The sequence below is a fragment of the Pyrgilauda ruficollis genome, unplaced genomic scaffold (assembly GCF_017590135.1).
Source record: "Pyrgilauda ruficollis isolate IOZ18807 unplaced genomic scaffold, ASM1759013v1 scaffold37, whole genome shotgun sequence".
In the NCBI taxonomy this organism is placed as follows: Eukaryota; Metazoa; Chordata; class Aves; order Passeriformes; family Passeridae; genus Pyrgilauda; species Pyrgilauda ruficollis.
Window position 1 is genome coordinate 11,995,623 of NW_024525156.1, and position 20,219 is coordinate 12,015,841.

The window sequence follows — 20,219 nt, forward strand, 5'->3', positions numbered from 1 at the left end:
AATGCACTTGCTGGGATGCTGGGAAAATGTGAAAACAAAACGCAGCTCTTTCAGAAAAAAAAAAAAAAAAAAAAGAAAAAAAAAAGAAAAAAAAAGAATTTGTGACTCAGACAAAGCTTCTCTGCTCTGTGACTTACACGAAATGCAGGCAGACCTTGACAGACTTCTGATGGTGAATTAACTTGAGTTTGGATTCAAAGGTTAGAGTGCAATAACTATTTGATTGCTACCATCTTGATTCTTTACAGGAAAAAATATTTTACATTATTTACAATTTCAACTCTGCCATTACTGTATGATGATAGGTAGATGCTTTTCATGCTATGACTCACTTTACTCTGTGATGCATTCATAGTAGCAGATTTTTCAGGAAACAGCTTTTTTTCTTTTAACCTCTGGTATTTTAAGAAATAGTCATTAATTGATGTGGGGATGAAAGAAATAAATCACTTCATCTTCTTTACCTCTTATCCCTAAAGAGCAAAACTCCAGAGATCCTTGATGTTGCTCAAAGTTGACAGAAAATCAAAAGCACTCTTCTGAATATGGTCAGATTTTCCTCATATTTTTGAGTCATGTAATGAGCTTTAATTTCCAGCTGCAAAAATTATTTTTTCATTATTATTTTTCTTGTTCTAGATATGTGAGAAGTATTTCACAGTGTGAACTGAAATATAAATGGTCAAAGACATTGAGATGTGTTTGAGAAGGATACACTGGAGTTTGAAGAGGATTTTTTGAAGTTCCCTGACATATGAGGAGTGATTCTCATTACTGCAATGCCTTATTGCAGGAAGTATAGATGTTCTTCTAGCACTATGTTACCTCTCCAAGTAATTTCTAAAACAATGCCAAAAGCAACTTTATTAGTGAGTGGAAAGCTAATGACAAAGACACTGTCCTTACATTTAATAAGAATTTCTTGGTAGTCCTCTTAAGAAACTTGCTCTTTTGTGTACAAACTGCATTAACTCCTTCCTTCCTTTATTTATTCCACACTGCATTAGTTTCAGTAGATAGTTCTCTTAGATGGCAGAGGGTTTGAAAGGGAAGAAGATCTTGCTTTCTCCCTAGATTGTGGACTGTTAGCCCGCTTACATGAAAAACTATCAGACAGTGCTTTCAGATAAAATACAGCATTAGTAAAATAAGTTAGGTGTGACACAGTGGGATATTATCATGCCTTTTCTTTTCGATTTTGTGCACCTTGTACTCCATTGCACACCTTGAGGGATGGATAGTTCTTTGGATGGATAGACTACTAATTGTATAAAACCCCCATGATATTTGATCCTCAGGCTTTCAAAACCATAGCAACTGGATGAATCAGTTCCTAGTCATGGAACTTTTCTGTATTGAAAGAAAGGGACTAATCAGTCAGATGATGCAAAGGAAGAGATATTTATATATATTCCTATTTATAGGAAGAGATTAGGGCTGTGATTCCCAGATTCAAGAAGTCAATTCAGTTTGCATCCATATCTGAAATAAAGGTGAAATTTCAGATATAATCTCTTTTTAATGTCTTCTATTATTTTTTTAATTTAGCCAATTTGTTCAGCTTTATTTTGCAGTGCCATTCTCTCTGTCCTTCTCTGAATATTTTGACTGATAAACCCATGTTATTAAGGCACCTAAGTATGTGGCCAGAAGATTCAGCTCTCAACTGGACTGTGAATTTGCTATTTTTTATTTTTTAGAAAGTATTTGGGGATGTTCCTGTATTATTTCTAAGAACACACACACACAGAGACGTACACACACACAAGAAGAAACACCAAATCTGGATGTAGTTTAACTTTTGAGCTATTAAAATGAAATCAAAAGACAACTGAATAATTGAATTGGAGTGTTTTTCAGTTCTTTATCTCTCTGTCCAAGTGGTTTTATACAAGTTTTCCTTTTGTAAAGATGGAACATTTGAGATCTTTTGAATGCTCCAAACATCAGATATAACACCTAGTAATATTTTATCAATAAAGTATTTAAAAAATTATTTCCCCTTATTTTTTAGATGCCCTGGGAAGTTCATTTTTCAGAGCCTTTACACTGCTTTATCTACTGAAAAAAATCAAATACCTACTAAAATTTTGTAGCACTTTATCATTTTGAAATTCAGTGTGAATAAGACTTGTTTCCCTTGGAATATAATACAAGTGTTACTGAACTAGAATAATTTTCTCCTGAAATTTAGTTCCATGAAATTATTCTATTCTAATTTAATTTTACTATTCTAGATATGTCTACTGTGACCCCACTGGTCTCTTTTGATATATGTACTCTGCTTCACAGTTATCCTTGGAGATCAAATTTCTGCTGAACAAAAGAATTTGCCATTCTGTCTTGCAGGTCAAATTGTGTAAGTCATGGATTAAAACAAATAGACAAACAAAGAGTACTTTTTGTATCTCAACCACAATACACAAACTTTCCCCTTTTTTTTTGCTTGCAATTCACTTTAGAAAACAATAATACAAAAGTAAAAACTTTGATAAGCCTGTGTTGAGAACTTCGTCCCTCGAGTTATCTGAAATTCAGCAGAACAGACTCATAGCTTTCCTTCTACTGCGCTTTCCTCATCACAAGGTATTTTCTATCGTAGATATATTTTCCTACACACCCAAGTCTCCTATGCTCACTTTTCTGAGATGGAATCTGAAAATAAAGGGGGATGAAAGGAGGGGAGTGAAGGGGTTTGCAAGAAACAGTTGAGGTGAAAAAAAAGTAATTGCCTGTGAATTAAAAAGTTGCAAAATATGCTCTTATTCAATCATTCATAGGTTGAGCGAAGACTAGAAAGTAATAGTTTTTATTTTTTAAACTTTCATGAGATACTATAACACTTTGGGATTCATAGGTGTGATACTATTCTAAAAAACAGAACAGCAATATCTTAACTTGACAATATGCTATTTTAAATTAGTTCTGACACCAAAAAATAAGATTTTGAACATTTTCTTAGCACTATTTGCCCAAGAGGTATTATGTATAAATTAATTAAGCAATCAAGGAAAGGAAGTTTTGCTTACCTGACTGTGCTTGTATCATTATTTACAATCACAGCTTATTCTAAATACAAAAATAATTGCTGTTTTCAAGCTTAGTAAGCTGCATAGGAACATTTTAATGTACTGGTTTCAAAGAGTATCTCTAAGCATATTTCTTAGGTTAGATGTGGTTGCAGATCCCCTGAGTTTTTAACATGGATAATTCAATATTGCAGCATTCAAAACTAAGCATTTATTTTAACAGGACGGCTGTGATGAAAAATCCTGATTCAAATATGGCAGTATAGGACAAATAAAGCAATGGAGGCTGCATGACAGGAGGCTAATAACGTTTTTGGGTGGGGGGGGGTAACCTTGGTAAGGAAGCAGATATAAGGGTACTTTGGAGTATTTGGAGGAGTATTTATCTACATGAGGATGAGTTCTAATGCACAGTTACAATATCAACCTTAATTAAGCCAATATTACAAACCTGCTTCATCCCCTGTTCTGCATATCTTGACATTTGTGGAAGTATACTGGTCACAACAATGCTCATCCAGCAGTTTTCACTGTTAAGAACCATCTCACTCAAAATCATCTTATCATCAAAGGGTAGAGCCAATGTAGATCAAATAATTTATAGTTAGTCAGTTGTTTTTTTCAACAGTCCAATAGTCCAAATTATCTATTTAATACAGAAAAGACGAGGTAATAATACAAGGGATTTTTGTTTCTTTCTTTCTTTGTTGCTGTTATGTTCAACCTGCCAATGCCCCTCTGTTCTATTCATGCTGGTCATTCAGAGTACCTTGAGGAGAAGCAAGAAGAAATACCACCGGTCCTTGCCAAAACACATGTGATGTTCATAGTGGGGCTTTTTTCCTTTCCTCTGCCAATAAAAGCATGATCTCAGTATCACCACTTTCTTTCTTCTCCTCTGGGAGGTCTGTTTTGGTCTCAGCTTGGAGGTCTGTTTTGGTTATGGCAATTCACCCCTTTTTCTGACTGACCAGGGAAGCAGGACCAGCATCCAACAAACAGTATTACATAGTCTTCACTCAGTCTGGAGAGCCTTGACTCAATTTTACTGGGATACAAAAGTCCAAATTTTTTATAGAGATAGTTACTAACCTTTTTTCATGTTTTTTTTGAAACTGAGAAGCTTTAAGTCTAATGCCACACTTTCCAAAGGTGGCCTCTAATTTCTTGGGTTTTGGCTCGATGACTTTAATGTAGTCAGAAGGTCTGGAATTTTGTTCCACGCTGCTGTGTTCTCCCAGCATAGATCACTATGAAGCGTGAACACTAAAGTCAAGTCAAGGTGTGTCTACATGGGTATCAAACCTCTGGGTAAATTAATTGTGTCAGGATGCAATCCCTGTACTCAACATCATACATCATGACAGATGGAAGTATGCAATTGCTGATGCAGAGTATGGGAACTCTCGCTCCAGTAGTGAATGCATGGATTTATATTTTCCACTTCTTGTAATTCATGACCTTAGTAAAGGCAATAGAATTTCAAAGAAAAAGAGATCATCTGAGTGAATAGGAATTCTGTCTTTCAGAAGAGAAAATTCTTAGTTGTTTGGTGGGCTTTTAGAAGTGAATTATGGTGTGTTTAGGTTTTACACAAGCAAACTTTCTTTGTGACATCTGCTGTCAAATTTGACTCTGAATGAAATCTCTGAGAGGAAATAATGCATTCCCTTGAGAGTACTACCCGGAATGTGCAAGTCAGCACTTAAGCCCCGTTTAGCAAGTGAAAAAGATGTATGCAGTATAGCCTTCAAATTTTTTTTAAATTCAGTTTTGTTGTATTGGGAGACTTTCAGAAGTGGACTGACAGATTAAGTGGTTGAACCAGCATGACAATAAGAAAAGCAAAACAAACCTTAAAGAACAGATTTTTTTCGTTGTCTAGTCAGCCTTTACATGAGTTTAATCTCTGTTACTGGTCACTGAATGCTGTCAGTCATTTTTGCTCTCCTAGTTCATTAAACAGCTTCTATCTGAGAGGTTCATTTATCAGAATTCACTTAATAACATGGCACCAAAAAAGCAAGATGAAGTTTAGGTGGAAGTCTAGGTCAAGGATAATAAATATTTATTAACACAGAAATGTTGCATACTCATGAGTTGCTGACTCATTACTGTCTTCAGCCAAAATATTTCTGGAAACAGCAGTTCTTTGCAGAGACACTCCCAGGAGGATTCAGTACTTGCTATAGCTAAACTTTACAACAACAGCTGTTAGATGTCCTCAGTATCCTTTCTCAAGGCTGCTGCTTGACAACCCTTTCCATGAAGATGTTTTTCCTAGTATCCAATCTAAACCTTTTCTGGCACAACTTGAGACCATTTTCTCTTGTTCTATCACTTGTTGGCTGCAAGAAGAGATTTACACCTCACCTGGCTAGAACCTCTTTTTCAGGCAGAGTGTAATAAGGTCTCCCCCAAGCCTCCTTTTCTCCAGGCTGAACAACCCCAGCTCCCTCAACCGCTCCTCAGAGGACCTGTGTTCCAGATCCTTATCTCGCTCCATTGTCCTTCTCTGGACATGCTCTAGATGTTCAGTGTGTTTCTTGAAGTGAGGGGCCCAAAATACACAGAGCTTACTCTGTGGAGTGAGGAGCCCAAAATACAGGACTTGAGTTGCAGCATCACCAGCGCTGAATACAGGGGAGCAATCACTGCCCTCATCCTGCTAGGCACACTATTGATGATACAGGCCAGGATGCCATTGACTTTCCTGGCCACCTGGTCACAAGCTAGATCATGTTCAGCTGGCTGTCAACCAGCACCTTTTCTACCAGGCAGTTTGCCAGTCACTCTTTTCCAGACTTGTAATGCCACATGGGACTTTTGCAACCCAAGTGCAGAATGCGGCACGTTGTTCAACCTTATACAACGTGACTTGAGCCATCAATCCAGTGTGTCCTGATCCCTCTGCAGAGCCTTCCTACACTCCAGCAGATCAAAAGTCTACCTAACTTGATGTCCTCTGCAAACTGACTGAGAGTGCACATGACCTCCCCTGTCCAGACAAAGATGTTAAACTGGACTGGCCCCAGTACTGAGCATTGGGGAACCCCACCAGCCACCAGCTGGATGTAATTCCATTCACCACCACTCCCTGGGCTTGGCCACCCAGCCTTTTTTTTTGCCCATTCAAGAGTACACCCATCCACACCATGGGAAGTCAGTTTCTCCAGAAGAATGCTGTGTGAAACAGTGTCAAAAGCTTTACTAAAGTCCAGGTTGACAACAGCCACAGTATTTCCTTCATATAGTAGGCAGGTCACGTTGTCACAGAAGTTGATCAGCTTAGTTAAGCAGGACCTTCCTTTTCTAAACCCATGCTGGCTGGCCTGAACACCTGATTGTGCTGTACATATTGCATGGCTGCACTCAAGATGATCTGCTCCATGACCTCCCCTAGCATTGAGATCAGACTGCAGGTCTGTAGTTCCCCAGATTGTACTTTTGGCTCTTGTAGATGGACATCATATTTTCTAACCTCCTGACAATGTGGACTCTTGCCAGTCCGCTGAGTACTCTCAGGTGAATCCATCCAGTCCCATGGACTTGAGGGGGTTTATGTTGCTTAGCAGGTTGCTGGCCATTCACTCCTGGATGATGGGGGTTTCATGCTGCTCCCAGATCAGGAGACTGGATACCTTCAAGACAATTTTTCTGGCTATTAAAGACTGAGACAAAGAAAGTATAAACTACCTCAGCTTTTCCCTCATCCTCTGTAATTGTATTTCACTCCACATAAAGGATGGATATTTTCCTTCACCCTCTTGCTGATGTATTTGTGGCCAGATCAAATTTCAGCTGGTCTTTGGCCTTTCTACTTTCCTCCCCACATAACCCCACAATATCCTTGTAGTCTGACTGACTTGCCTGCCCCTTCTTCCAGAAGTGATACACTCTTTTTGTCACTCAGCCCTAGACAATGCTGGAAGCTCAGCCATGGGGATGGCCTGCTCCTGTACCTTTAAGATTTCCATTTTAAAGCACCTGACAACTGGGTAAACTGGTCTCCCAAGGTTGCAAGCAGCTTTTGGGTGGATCTCGTTTTACCTTGAATTTATGAATCAAATTATCTGACTTTTAAACCTTTTTCTAATGTAAAATTTGGGACTGTTTTTCTACTTTCTTTTAGGGTTTTCACACTGTGTGGCAGTACTGAAGTAAATTCAATGCCTAAATCAGATATCAAAATAACTGTATCCTTTAGGAGTGTTCAGTTGCCTGACACAGGCCTTTACTTTGGGTTTGTAGTGTAGCTGAAAAATAAGGACAAATCTCTCCTCTAAATAATTTTCTAATGTCAGGACTAAATTACATAAGAGTGTGTGGAGGGAAAAAACATCCACACTATTCTGAACTAGAAGTCTTGGTGGAGCTGCTCTATGTTAGGGGCCTGATTCTCATGGCGTCAGCATAGCGCCATGAACATGAGCTAAATATCTGCTAGCATCCTGCATTTGAATACTTGCATAAAGGCTGTCTGGTGCAATCCCAGGGACAGAGATGGCAGTCAGTGAATAAACACTAAGCTGTGTGTGTTGCAGGGCTTCCCTGTTGCTGCAGAGAGGAAGATTCCGCTTCTCCTTCAGCACTGGACAGGTCTGAAGGACTTAAAGAAGGAGGCAGCTCAGCAGAGACATTCACAACACAAGGTCTGAGCAGATGTCAGAAGACAGCAAGTCATTAGTTCTTAAGTGCAGAATCAAAAGATATTTAAGAAATATCTGCTATGAAACATATCTTTGTGGTTTTCTACTCAAAGGGATAAACTAGAGATGCCAAGGATGTGACTTGTTCAAGTGTAATTACTGAGGGCAAATAAATAAACAAATAAATAAATAAATTTGTTTACTCTGTCACAGATTTTATTTTATTTTATTTTTCTGGAAAAAAATTTAAACATTCATAGAGGTGAAAAAAGTCCTTCCTTTAATCTTAACTTTCCAGCAGGGAGAAGAAGTGATATGAGAAGGTGAATAATAGAGTTACAAGAAGTCTTCATTTACACTGGTAAGGTTAAGTAAAACAGGAATCGTCTGTTTAGTCCTATTCAAAAACTTAATCTAGACCTTAGTTTCTTAAACTTGTTAGCACATTTCTTTAATTATAATATGCTTGCATTTTGCAGTAGAAAACATGCAGATACAACTTGTTACATTTTTCAGAGGCTTAAAGAGATCAAAATTTGATTCTATAAGTATTTTGATATCTAATATCGTCTTTGATAATTTTCTCTTGAATCTTTATGTAAATACTTCTAGTGCTTTGTAGCAATTAATCCAAACATAATTTTCAAGACAGAAAATCAAATGCATGAAAGTCATTAATTAAAATGGAAAAATGATGACTTGACTTGTTCAAGATCAGAAGCAAACACCAGTTTTCTTCCTCTGGAGATTAGTCCAAATATCACTGCTGAAGTATGTCTCAGCAGCTCAAACATGCATTTTTAATCACTACTTTTCTTTATACCCGTTACAAAATTAGAAATAGCCCATTACAAAATTAGAGGCTGTTTATAACTTGGAATCTTTGGATTTGTTTCCATTCGTGACACATTTTTTATGAGCAGTGAGCTATATGTTCTTTACTAAATTATCTCCCATGCATGTGAGATACTAAAACTTGAAAGTGCCTGACAGAGTTTCATACTTGCTGCCTTCAGCATTTTCTTCCTCTTTTGAAGATGCAGTCTTTTCTTAAGTCCCTTCCTTGCAGTGTTTTCAAATCAGAAGGAATAGATGTGGATTATATAACTGAAGAATTCATTTTGATGAATTCCCATCAGCAGTCTTCAAAACCTCTTTTCATTTACTATTCCAAGTGTTTATAAATATTCTAAAATTATTGCTTGTTTCCTAAGTCACAGGAAATGATCTTTGTGATATTGCTTTCCAAACCTTTCTACTTCAAATATAACTGATTTATGTTCTTTTTTGAAATTTTCCCTTTGGCACCAGTGATAGGGCAATTGTATTTTGCCAAGAAGTACATGTAGAAAATTAGAATAGACTCTGTTTTTTAGTGACATTGTAAGCTGTCCAACACTCCAGTCTACAGTTCTTTATTGTTGCAGGTTTTTTGGTTTGGTTTGGTTTGTTTTTTTTTTTTTTTTTTTTTGTGGCGCGGGGGAGTTGGGGTTCTATTGCTTGTTTAGTTTTGGTTTTTGTGTGTGTGTGTGTTTTTTTTTTTTTGGGGGATAATGCTTTTTGGTTTTATTTATTTTCTTTTTTTTTCAGGAAAAAAGTATCCATTTCCTTCATCACGTTCAGTGTCTTGTTTTATTAAATGAATGGCTATTAATCTGAGTCATATAATTGACTTTTTTTTCTCTTACTCTGGCACATGGAATTTTTTAAGGTAGAAATCACAAGGCACACAAGGTGGAAAGGGCTACGAGTAAACAGACACATGTGTTTCCCTCCTTCTTAAGAATGGAACTAACATAACTAATAGCATAAAATTATTGTTTAGCCAGTGAGTAAAATTGTGATTACTGTATTGTCCACAGAAAAATTTAATTAAAAAGCATTATAATGAATTATAGAATTTTGAATATGGACAAGCTGTGTTTAAAACTCAAGTCAATCTACAGATTATGTTAGCCAAGTAACTCAATTCACTGACAGAAAATTTTTTAATTCCTTTGGAATTTTATCCTTATGAAGTACAGAGTTCATCTTTAAAAAACTGAAAGATTATTAAAAGGCTAGAAAGTTTCCAGGCTTTCCAGGTTTTATTATTAAGCAAGTAGGTAAGTTATCTTTTACAGATGTGTTTCAACTATTCTATGTGTAGATGTATACACATAATATAGGGTAGTTTTCACCCTGCACTCTTCTCCCCCTGTTCTATCTTTAGATATTCATTTACTGCTGCATAGCTTTACTTATAATTTTATTTTTTTTTAAGAAGAAAGGAAAACTACTTCTCTGATGGTTTTCTAAGCCTTATAGTGTCACAGATGATAAAGGATTTCCATTCCCTTTGCTTGGACATCACTTACCCCATTCCTTCTTCAGGTTGTGTTGTTGCTGTCTAGTTTTACTTGAATAAATGATTCATTAAAATCAAAGTAGTTCTCTTATGGTTGCTAAATTCCCTAGAAATAGCCTCCTGGAAATTGCTTGCTATTGCTAAGAACACTTGAAAGTTTCCAGTCTCATAGCCCTTAAGCCATTGCCTTATACAGTGCCTGAATTAGATATGTTATACATCAGCTTTGAAGTATTACAAATGCTAAATTTTTTCATGAGATCAGAGAGGGAAGAAGGTCAGAGTTCATATTATTTATCTTTATATAATTTCTGTGTGATTGTGGAAGCCCAGACTATGAGAATGGACTGCAATGCATTGTTTAGTGTGCAAAAACATTGCTGCCTTGTAGTCAGCTTTGTTGATGCGATGGGTTGGCCTTGGCCATCAGCAAGACCCCACCCAACAGCTCTCAGTCCCCCTCCTCTACCAGACAGAGGACTGAAAAGGTGACATGCCAAGATAAAGATAGGAAACTCACCACTTACCATCACTGATAAAAGACTCAGTTTGGGAACAATAACAACAACATCAACAACAACAAAAATTATTGTCCACTAAAATACGGCTGGATCGTGTGAAACAAAGACAAAAAAACAAAACAAAACAAAACAAACAAACAACAAAAAAACACCATAGCCCACTGCCTTCCCAAATCCCCCAAATTCCGCTTCACTCGTACATTTCCGGCTCCTCTACCTTCTCCTCTCCGGTGAGCAGCGCAGGGGGCTGGGGAATTGAAGGCTGCTGTCAGTCCATCGCAGCTCCTCTCTGCTATTTCTTCCTTCTCACATTTCCCTTGCTCCAGCCTGGGGCCTTCCCACGAACCGCAGGGAAGGCGCAGCCGGGCCGCGCCATGGACTACATTGAAAAGTAGTTAAAAGTTGTGGTCAGTGTCAAGCGTCTTTTATTAAAGATTCAGTGTTATGAGGCTAGGTTTGCAAAATGTTTACTGTAGCCATCTAGACTCTTTTAATAAAATCCATTACCAAGGTATTTGTAAAAAAAGCATCTTTGAAACATCCAAAATTCTTCACTTATCACCTTTCTAGTACTAAGAGGTTCTATGTAGCTTACAGTGGGATGGCTGTTTGTTTATTTGTTGGGCTATCTATTAAATTTTAAGTCGAGATTTTTTTCAAATAAATTGCCATTTGAGATTTGTTGCAAACTAGTTTCAAAGTTGTTTTGTGGTGATGGTTGTTCAGAGAGTTTGTTGGAGGTACTGAAGTCATAGATGAACTTTCAACAAGCTATCCAGAGATAAAAGAATATTGCATTTACTGTAAGGTCAGAGAATATTGGTTTAAATTCTTAGCAATATATTTTGTACCTCATAGTGTCACCAAAAAAGCAGCTTTGAGTCCCTAAACTTGTCAAAAACTATATTCAGTGACACTTGGGGTTTTTTTTTCAATGCCCTCCAGTACTAAAACAGTCTCTTAAAACACTTGATAATAGTAGTTATACTATATGAATCCATTTGTGTTAGAACATTCAACTGTAAAAATAAATACTTCTTAAATAGCTCTTGAAGGTATTGAAAATGCTAAAAATTACACAGGAACAGTGCTCTTGACATATTTCAGGATATCTTGTGCCTTATGTAGAAGCTACACTCCTACAAATTCACTTCTGCTCTGTTTCCCTCAAAGAAGAAAATATTTTCTTTTTCCTTCTGCAAAGCTTCTGTAAATGTGATAAGTCCAGGAAATTTGTTTTGGTGGAAATGTTTAGTGAGAAATAAGCCTTAAAGCACAGTTTAAAAGTGTGCTGGTTGTGATGCCATACAGGAAATGGCTGCAGACAGTGTTCTTATAAAGTTATGATGCCACTGAAATTGCAGGAAATCTGTAATGCTTCTGAAGAACAAAATGGAAGTGTGGGATCTGCACACAGAGCAGAGCCAAAGTTAAATTTTTTGCCATCACTAGCATAATCCCACTAATTCCCCAGGACCCCGGCAGGCATGGTCTGGGGCTTGTGGCACCTGTGCCCTCTAAGGGTGGCATTGGCTGTCCTGGCTGTTGGGGGGTGACTTCTGTGTCTTTGGGGTGAGCGGGGCTGTGCAATACCAGTTGTGCTGATGCTGTGGCAGCGGTGGTCATTGCTGCATGATCAACTCAGACTGGGTTTTCCCAGAGGCTGGACCAGCAAGCACCAGCCATGCTGCCCAGGGTGCATGGAGAAGGCTGCAAAGCGTTTCTGAGGAAAAGTATGAAAATAAACCTACACAGGCTTAGGGCTGAGGAGGAGGAAATCCCTTTCATTATGGTAAACACAGTATCTCTGCTGGGAAAGATCTGAGGAGAGTGATGCCTTTTCACAGCTACCTCCACGTGTGTTGCTTGGGACTGGAATGCTCCACTTCAGGAGGCAGAGGAGCCCTGAAGGATGAGAAAAACACCAAAACAGAGAGGTAGAGACACAGTTGTTTTTTCTGAAGGAAAAAAAAAATATAACTGTATCATTGAGGCTATCTTGTAGTAATTTGAACTAGTTGTGTTGTACACAGAATAATAATTTCTGTTATTGGTCTCTTAAAACATGTACTAGACTATCAATTCTTAGCTACATAGCATGCATTGCATTCAACATCCCATCATGAAGCTCTTCCTGGAAAGTTGCTTGGATTTCTTTGAGACATGCTCTCATTTCTTAATGTCTTTAGACATTAAGAAATGAGATAGCATAACATTTGGATAGAACATTTTATTTGCAATGTGCTTTTCTCATGCTTAGAGAATTGGGAGCTGTGTGGGCTGGAGAGAAGATTTCAGCTTCAGAGCCTGCATTGAAAATTCAAATTAGAATCTCTTGGGAATGTCTGTTTAGAAGACTTGGTAGGTCTGTGGAACTAGTTGAACAATAGGTAATGTTTTTGTGATGATTAACTCATTAATTTAGGAAAATAATAGAAAAGTTTTAAAGTATGCAAAGACTTTTAAAAAATACATATAGACTCCTACATGTAGTGATTTTTATCTATATATTTTAAAAAATAAGAGTCAGGCATCTTCTGTGTTGCTGCCTAATACAGATACCTGGTTAGTAGCAAAATTTAATTGTGGTTCTTGTCTTGACGTATTCTGACAAAAGTAAGCATTGAATGACCGACTTTTCCTGCCATACTGAGTTTCTTTAAAATTATTTCTTTATTTTGTTTCTGCAAACTAGCATGCATCATACTGGCACCAATATCTCATACACATCTATGTACATATGGTGGTTTGATCTCTCCAAGTCTGAAACTTTGGTGTTATTAATACTCTTCACTATTGATTTTTTAAGAGAGTGGTGTTGAGTACTGAGGGAGCAGAGGTGTGTGGATATTGATTGGGAAAAGAGAGTTGAGAGGGATGGAAATAATACAAATAATTTCTTGGCAATTTCTCTGTTTGTCTCTTAGTGCATTGTTCCAATGTTCCCATGCTGATATTTACCCTGCTTAGATTTATCTTGTTCACTCTCTTACAGGAATGGAAACTTTTATTTTTAAATTACTTTGTTCATTTATTCAAACTTGATTACAAATATATTGAATACCTTATCATTTCTCCCATTGATGTAACAGGTTGGACTGTATGCATATTCAAGCACACAGTGCTGCCACCCCTCTTTTAGGCCACCGTGTTCATACATCTTCAGAGAGAATCATAGAATATCCCAAGCTGGAAGGGACTCATAAGGTGTAGCAGTTCGTTTTGGAGGGGGGGGACCCCAGGGTGTCCCCGGAGGGCCCCCTAGGCTGTGAGTTGGCTGGCAGCAGCGGGCAGGCAAGGAGACTCCACACGGCTTCTGAGGGTGCTGATCTGATGAGGGTTTATTGGGGGTCCCATCCCCGGGAACAGCATGGTGGTTACTGAGGGGGAAGGGGAAAGGGAGAGGGAGGGGGAGAGAGAAAAGGAGAGCCTAGGGAAGGGCCAAGAGGGGAGGAAAAGGGGCTAATAGAGGAGAAAGACTAAGAGCGTGACTGCTCTCGCTCACACGGTTTAAGAGGGAGATTGAAAGTGGGCGCGGAATCAGACTTGTGCCAATGGGATTACAGCTACATGGTGGATCAGGGCAGGACCACAGGCTTAGAATATACCATACATTTTGGAGGGGTGAGACAGAGCATACCATTTAAATAAAATGCAGTATCACTATAAGGATCAAGTCCAACTCCCTGCTCCTTGCAGGACTGCTTAAAACTTAACTATATGACTAAGAGAATATATTTTCTTTAGTCAGCCTCATTTTATCCCTTTTACCCTTCAAAACCAGTTTAAAGCTCTTTCAGTGAGTTCTGCTAACCCTTGTGTGAAGATCTTTTCCTTTGAAAACAGTGAACCCCATCTGTTGCCCATGGGCCTGGGTAGCTGTCATTAAAAATCCCAAAATTCTGCCAGTGACGTCAGCAAGGAATTGATTTGCTGTTTTTTCCCTCATCATTCCCTGCAGCTGGAAGGATAAAAGAGAACACTGTGTTCCTGATTCTTTAACCCATCATGCCGAGGTCCTGAAGCCTTTCTTGATTGCCCTTGGACTTATTATGGCAACTTATCACTTCATGCATGAAAAAAAACCCAATAATGGATAATAATGTGATGGCTGTGCTATAGTAGAAAATTTTTTCATCGCTTTTTTAACCCATGTCCCCAGGAGGCAGCAGACTTCTCTGAGAAGTAAATCCAGTTGGGTCTTTGGGTCTTCTGTGCTCCTCAGGAAAGTCTCCTATGACAATGACTTGTCTTTTTTTCTTTATGGAAGTGATTTTGAAACAGGCCAGCGTAACCATGGCAACTACTCCAACCTAAATGGACTATCATCTTCATCATCATTCAAGTCCACTTGCAGAGTCTCATACTTGCTCTGCAAGGGCATTTGGGGAGGTGGGGTAGCCACAGAGGAGATGTGTCTTCTGCACAGGGCAGGAGCATATTGCTGTTCCCCCTATTCCTTAAGCCACCATATCCAGCTAGGGGGAGAGAGAATAGGGAATCCTCTATATCATACCTCGTGTGTCCCTGCTGGACCTGTCCCAGGGAAGGTAGTGTGACTCTAGTAGTCTGTCTCTTGACCCCCTCAAACTACTCACCTCCTCCTGGAACTCTAATCAAAGAACTTCCTCTGCCTGTGCATTACTCCCATAGGGGTGTTCACTGCTGCTCTGGGGTAATGACACAAGAACAAGGCACACCCCACAGCTGATACCATGGTGCCAGCCTGCTCCTAATGAGGTCTGTCTGGTATCTGCATCACTTGTGCAAGCAGAGCTTAGAAGGACTTTTTATGGCAGGTTGGCTTTGCCCACTGTTGCTCCTGGCCCTGGTTAATGAGCTGTTTTGTTACGCATTTCTATGTTCACCACCAGCAGTAATGAAACCTGAGCTGAAGTCATGCAGTTTTACATCAGAGCTTGTCAAGGCTGGGTTTCTTGATACACAGAGCAGGTAAAACTCTGTGTGGGCAGCAGAAAGTCTTAAGCAGGGATCTGAAGAGAAAGTTGTACCTCCAGGTCTCGAGGACAATAGTAATATTTGAAAGGCTGTGCTTGGCAATAGGGCTGGAATGAGGCTGAGCCTCTCTTTGCTTCTCTCTCTAGTGGGAATTAGTCATCATCAGAGTAAAAGGTCCTCTTAATAGCAAAAATCCAGTTAATAATGATAGGTTCTGAATGGTTGCTTCTACCTACTGAAAAAACCCCAAACTTCTCTCTCTATATATATTTTAAAAAATTCTTTCAAAGTGAATTGGGAAATGAGATTAAATGACATTCCTTCAAAAGATTGTCTGAATGTATTAGCAGCATGAGTGAATTTTCAAGGCAGAAAAATATTTTCAATTATTTCTGTATATAACATTGAAATGCGAGACTGTTCAGACAACTTAATGTAATCGAATGCAATTAAGACTACTGTGATAAAACTGTAAGAGACGTTGGTGTGTTTGGAATTAGTGGATTGGTTCCTATGTTAGGAAATATTTAAATTACTAACAGACTTGGCATTGGGAGAACTGACAGTAGAAAGTTAATAAGTACCTACCAATTATCTCAGCTAATAATTTTTTGGCAAGGTCCACTCAGGAATGAATTTTGGCTTGTATGACAAAATTGCCTTCTCCCAAATTGGTTCCTCTCTTGCTAAACTGAAAAGAATAATTTGGAAGGAAATGTTAAAAATTTCAGATGGTGTATTTTTATTAATTTTAAAGGTCTCGTATTTCATTTCAGCATAGTTAGTAATCTTTGTTTCATAGTTATAACACTGAGAATGATAGCTTTTCCACTGTCAGTTTGATTTAAAAGCAGGTTTTCTTGTAGGTTAATTGTGTAATAAATGAATAGTTTTTCTCTACTCAGAATTTATTTTTTGTTAGTGTGAATGTTATTTACCCCTCACTTTTTTAAAACTGCCTTTTTGTCTGAGGCATCATTCTCAAATTGAACTTCTTTTTTCAGAAGATCAAAGTGAATAATTACAGTGAGAGACTAATGCAAACAAAATGACAATATTAGAGGATTTCTGAAATTTCACTAGTTTTTTCCCCCTTAATGTGTTATGTGTTCTTCTTCCTCCATTGTTGGAAGTGGTAAATTTGGTATTTTTTATATCTGATATATGGCAGTACTTCAGGATATATGGATCTCACATATGTCTTACACTTTGATACCACGTCTTCTGCTCCCCCAAAAGCATTTTTTGTCAAGGTCAGTTGTAGTATATTCACATCCTAGCAGACAGAACATCCTTTAAAGACAGTTCAAATAATAACACCCCGTTTCCTATGGGTATGTACTCTATATACTCTAGGGTTTCTTCCCTTCTTCCTCTTCATTGAATCCTAGCTGTTCTTCAGACTTGTAACATCTACCATCAGACAGAGGACAAGAATGGCTTTGTAGATCAGCATGTCCTTATGGCCAATATCTATGTGTGATAGCTGCATTCTTCTTACATTTCCCACTGCAGAGATTCACTCTGTCTCTACAAAGCCTGTGGGAATTTGATTCTCATTTGTGGTCTTTATTGCTTTGTCAAGGCTGGGTGAAATAGTCCCACTGGTCAAAAGTTTACTGAGATTGTGGTGAGTTCGTGTAACAAACTGACGCAGGGATAGGCAAACAATCTAAGGAGACCTTAGAAAATTCTGCAATTTATTTTGTTTATCTGCTGTCATCCAATAATGTTGAATAAGCAATGAAATTTCTGACATATCTCTAACAGTTTAATAGAAGACACTATTTTCCCTGTCACATTTACTATTAGCCATGTATTAGGTTCCAGTTCAACAGCTCTTATAATTTAGTTTTGACAAATTGATATCTTACTTATTGTTGAAGTATTTTTCTTATTATCTTGTGGTTAACAAAGGCCCTTTTTTGTTGCCATTTCATCACATTTTCTTCCTAAACTATCGCTTCATCTTATGTACAATGATTGGCTCTGCTTTAGTACCTTTTTGAATGAGTACTAAACACAAGCCATAGATCTTACTGGTTCGTATAAAAGCAAGTATATTGTTCAGCATTGCAGAGCATGATTGAACAAGCCTGTGATAATTCTTGATGTGCACAAAGACACTGCAGGGGCTGTCATTTTTGTGATCACTTAAATGAAAAAATCCTTATCTGTGCAGATGGCTTTTTCTATGTACATTTTAGTGTCTTGTCTAATTTCCTTTTGGAGTATAAATTGCATATGTTGTAGATAAAAAAGGCTGACTTTCATGTGTAACGATTGTATTTTAAAGGAATAGTAGTATAAGCATCAATCTTGATGTTTTCTTGAGCAATAGCTACTTTTAAAAGTTCAATATGTTTTTAACCACTTGATCAAATGATGAGTCAGATCTTAGTTTAGAATTATCTTGCCTTGATATAATTTGAATAAACAAAGTATGAGTGAAGTGAGGAAAAAAAGTATTAGCCTCTGTATAAAATTCCATGTAATTTCAGAACTATCCATATGATAAATGATTTTTTATGCTGTTTAAAACAGGCAAAATGGAAACTAATATGGAAGACAGAAAATCTAGTTTGGTTATTCAAATCAAATGTACCGTATGTTGCAAGAGTATTAAATTGTCAGAAAATAGCCCTTTGAATTACTGCAGATGCAGTTGTCCGCTCATTTCTTCATTCTTAGACTGTTCTCATCAGTTCTAGCTTCAGCTAAGCTGGGCTTATTATAGCATGGTTTGGGTTGGAAGGGATCTCAGAGATCAACTAATTCCAACCCCCCTGCTGTGGGCAGGGACATCTTTCACTACACCAAATTGCTCAGAGCCCCATCCAACCTGGCCTTGAACACTTCCAGGAATGGGGCATCCACAGCTTCTCTGGTCAACCTGTTCCACTTCTTCACCACCCTCACAGTAAAGAATTTCTTACTAATATCTAATCTATAACTGCTCTCTTTCTGTTTGAAATCTTCCCCCTTGGCCTCCCACTACTTGCTGGAAAAGAGCTCCTCCTAGGCCCCCTTCAGGTACTGGAAGACTGCCATCTCTTCTTCAGGCTGAACAACCCCAATTTTCTCAGCCTTTCCTTGTATGAGAGGTGCTCCAGTCCTCTGGTCATCTTGGTATCCCTCCTCTGGACTTGCTCCATAAGGTCCATGTCTTTCCTCTCCTGGAGACCCCAGAGCTGGATGCAGCACTGCAGATGAGGTCTCACCAGAGCAGAGCAGAGCAGAGCAGAGCAGAGCAGAGCAGAGCAGAGCAGCAGAATCCCCTCCCTGGCTCTGCTTGCCACGCTGCTTTAGATGCAGCCCAGGACACCTTTGGCTTTCTGGGCTGGAAATGGACAGGTCTGGGTCAAGTTAAGCTTTCTGTCCACCACAACACGAAAGTCCTTCTACTCAGGCCTCCTTTCCTTAAATTCTCTCAGTCTGTACTCATGTCTGGCATTACCCTTACCCAGGTTCAGGAGCTTGCACTTGACTTTAAAGTTGAACTTGATCATGAAGTTGAACTTCATGAGGTTTGCAAATGTCAAGCCTTCAGCAGAAGCTGTGCAAATCAGTGTTGAGGTGTTTGTGAAGCATTTGTTGTAATCTAAATAGGAGATTAATTTCTTCAGCTAGATTTTTATGTGGTGTTTTGAGAGAAGGAGTTTTTTATGTTTTGACTTTAAAAATCCCTGTTGCAATAGAGTGATTTCTCAAATAGTCTTTCCTGTGCACCTTAATTTTTAAGCAAATTATGTTTGGGCCTTTATATATGTGTAAATATATACTTAGAGTGAAAACATGCATTTTGCTAGTTTACTTGTCATCTGATTGTGTTTATATATCACAATTACTACAAATCTAAAAATAATTTTTCTGGGTTTTTATCCTTCAAATTATCTTTTCCTTGAACTTTTGTGTGAAAAGTCATTTGAATATGTATAGTGCTTTAGAATTTGTGTGGGACTATCAGATGGTGCTTTAAATGCTTTCACTTGAAACATTTTTAAATGCCTGTTGGGAGAAAAGTTGTTCAAGTTGTATGTTTTATTCAGAGCTGATCTAACTTTGATACTGCTGATGTGCAGTAGGTATTAAAATATTTCCACAGAGAAAGTGTATTTTTATCATTTGTACAAACAACCATGTTTGTCCAAATTTTCTCATGTATCTCAAAAAAATTAATTTCTTTTCACAAACCTTTTGATTGTTGCTAAATTTTTACATGCCTTTTATAATTTTTTTTTCACTAGGTCTATCTAGGCTGTACTCTTTAACTTTTTCTTCCCTAGGAGTATTTTATGGCACACTCAAACTCTCATTTATGTGAGTACAACAGTAATAATGATTATGTAATAGCGATCATCTTAAAGTCTCTTAAGCAAAGATCAACTGGCAAAACAATTAAACAGAATTTAACAAACGAGTAAGCCTCAAGTTATCCCATTATTAACAGTTTTTAGGGAATAACACAATATGTTTTAATAGCTCACTAGTTCTAAGAACATGGGCATGTTTTTGTATAAATGGCCAGTTTAAGTAGAACAAAATCTCTATGTTGGAGTTGTTAATTCAAATGCTTCTTGCCTTGCGTTTGCCGTGTTTCTGTTTTCTTGGGAAGAGCTGGTGCAACAGTGTGCTGTCATTTACAAATCAAAGGAAGTGTTCTGTCCAGGTACATATTCTTTTGAGATTGCCTAAGTACCTGCAGTAATCCAGC